Source organism: Limulus polyphemus, unplaced genomic scaffold, assembly GCF_000517525.1.
Source record: "Limulus polyphemus unplaced genomic scaffold, Limulus_polyphemus-2.1.2 Scaffold11501, whole genome shotgun sequence".
Taxonomy (NCBI): Eukaryota; Metazoa; Arthropoda; class Merostomata; order Xiphosura; family Limulidae; genus Limulus; species Limulus polyphemus.
This window is the reverse complement of record NW_013677111.1, coordinates 10,468-13,275: the sequence shown is the minus strand read 5'-3', so window position 1 is coordinate 13,275 and position 2,808 is coordinate 10,468. Positions and strand designations below refer to the sequence as shown.

The 2,808-nt window shown below is 29.6% G+C and overlaps 1 long non-coding RNA gene across 4 annotated transcripts in view; it reads left to right on the top strand.

Annotated features, from left to right (window-relative positions):
- The first annotated feature begins 1,042 nt into the window (after nt 1-1,042).
- LOC106476767 overlaps nt 1,043-2,808 on the top strand; it is a 9,652-nt gene continuing 7,886 nt past the window's right edge. Inside the window, exons 1-2 of one of the 4 annotated variants that reach the window (XR_001291931.2) lie at nt 1,043-1,277; nt 2,499-2,583. This is a non-coding gene — a long non-coding RNA (uncharacterized LOC106476767). Of the gene's footprint in view, nt 1,319-1,513; nt 1,548-1,871; nt 2,034-2,498; nt 2,584-2,808 lie in introns of those variants that run through there. The other 3 variants (XR_001291930.2, XR_002609275.1, XR_002609274.1) reach the window with 3 other exon arrangements.

The window sequence follows — 2,808 nt, the reverse complement described above, 5'->3', positions numbered from 1 at the left end:
CATACAAAAGGCAGGTATTATATCAAGAACCTTTGTTGCTAAATTCAATTTATTTGCAAATTGATATTACAATATACGTGGCATTGTATAAAATTCTAAAAATAGAATATTATTAATGATTTGTTTCTTTGTAGTTATGCACAAAGCTACACAAACGGAGATCTGTGCTCTGCCCATCACGGGTATCGAAACCTGGTTTCTAGCGTTGTAAGTTCGCAAACAGACCGCTGTGCCACATTTTCTTTGTATCTTTGGTACATTGTATTGGACTACATTTTACATGTTACAGTACAGTAAGAGTAAAATGTTATTCACGTTTTTTTTATTATTTTAAATCCTTTTACAGTTAGAAAATATGCATACCATACTCACTGTAATGTATTATATCCATAGTAAAGTCTGACTTACGTCGTGGAAGTTATTTCAGTATCACGATCATCTTGTATATTTATAGTGCTATGTTTGTATGTACTATAGCAACTGGGTCGTAACTAAAAGCAATGACCACGGAAAGATGGTGCCTAACTGACACACATCGACATATAGGAATAAAACACGGACGTTGTATTTAGCTATTATGGGATACTGATGACGAACACGCTTTTTAGAAAATAAAATTTGTAAACGGCTTGAATGGGTAATGAAAAGGCTTTATTATAAATGTACAACATTTCGACAAGTTTTATTATTAGATATCAATGCCCTCTAGCCTCTGGCCAGCCCTGTATAATTTGGACTTTTTTTCAAGAAATTTAAATATGAATATACTGGATAAAGTTTTAGCAGTTTTCTCATGAATATTGATACTATCTACGTGAAAGGATTTTAAACATACAATTGGTTATAATAGAATATAATAAATAATCCTAGTTACAAAACTTCCTTGTCTATCGGTTGTGGTATTTAAAATATGACTAGTTAGAAAACTTCCTTCTTTTACAAAAACTTTCGCAATTCTGTTTCGTGTTGATTGACTCATCAATTATTCATCAAATCTATTGTTGGCCGTTGTTGCAATGGCCAAAAAGAATGTATGTAATGTGTGATGCTTCAGGATCTATGTTCAATACAGTTATAATAATTAATATGTACTATTTTATTGTAAATTAAGTACATAAATTTTATAAAATCAGATAGTGAGTGACATTTTGTCTTCTGGTTGTGCGGAAGCTTACGGAAGTGTGTAGGCGATCCTGAAAGTACTTTTTCACTCTGAGAGTACACCTAAACGTTCGTTTCCTAAAAAGGTGTTATTAATAATATTAACTGGTGCATGGGTAGGTATTACATCCTGAGTGCTATAAAAGATTCTTTGTAGGTAAGAGTATTTACAAATACATAGTGAAGTTAAGTATTATTTAATTTTAAAGGTCTACTATTGATATCCTATACAACGTTATTTTTGCACATTGTTTTAGTTTTCGGGATTATAAAGCTAAATGCCTGACTCAGTAACAAGTTAGTTAGGCCTAAGAATAAGATTAAGAATGCTAGGAGTAGAGCAACAAACAAAACTGAATGACTAACCTAGGCTAAAGTAAAACTGGGTAATTGTAATTACTAAATTAATACATCTTTATCTAATTAGTAACTTAAAACATTATAATTCTGAGTTTCAGGAATAGATGAACTTAGTTTTAACTTGTTTAACTTTTAAAAATTACTTTTAATTTTAAATAAAATTTAGACTATGGTGTTACATGTAATAAAGTATAGTTTATTAAGGTTCGGTGTAATATTACTGTATTACTATTAGAAATATTAATATGAGTATTAGGTAGATGTTATCAATAATGTGCTTGTCCTTACTATGTTGTAATATCAGTACTTTTGCTGTTCTTCTTATGAATAAATAGTAAATAATGGTATCTTGAAGATGGGTAAGATATGGTGGTCGTTGAGAAGTTTCTGTCCTGCTGAACTTACTTGCTCTACAAACAAATATAAATGACAATCATAAAGCTGATTGTATCTTGAAAAAACTTGCCTGAACTGGGCAGCATATCCACTCATCTCAGAAGTTGCTAAAGCAGGTAACTTTCTATATCCAGTGCATTGTTATTACTGAACACTACCAAAATGTATCTTTCCTAACCCAAAGAGAAATAATATACTTAACCATCAGTCTAGACATAAATCATTTTACTATGTTGTTATCACTAATGCTTACTCAATATTACATGTGATTAAATGCCCAGTCAAATAATACATGTTATTATCTAATGCGTGCAGTTTAAAATAACACAGTTAAGTCAGTTACATGAACTGCTTGCATTGACCTTTTATTTTTCTTCATGATTATGTCAGAATTATTTATAATCCTTCCTATTATATCCCTATATTTCTAATTCCACTTTATTCTTCAAATCTTAAATTTTTTCTGCTTGTTTGGAGGTCCAGGTTAAGTAGAAGTTGTTTCTTCATAAAATGTTTTATATTTTAATTTATTGTAGAGAGTGTGAGACTTATACAAGTATATTTTGTTTTATTTACTTTAGGCTGTTCTTTTAATCATGAATCTCATCCAAAAACAAGTATGTTTCTTGGTGGTGGTGTTCTTGTCTGCTATTGTCTATAGCCAAGGTAAGAAATATTGTTTTTAGGTTCAGAATTTTCATAAGTGGTGTATATATATATACATAAGGAACTGGTGTATAACTTTCAATAACTAGGTATAGACAAAACTAAAGTTATATATATATATATATATATATATATATATACATAAGGAACTGATGTATACCTTTCAATAACTAGGTATAGACAAAACTAAAGTGATGTATATATATATATATATATATATATACA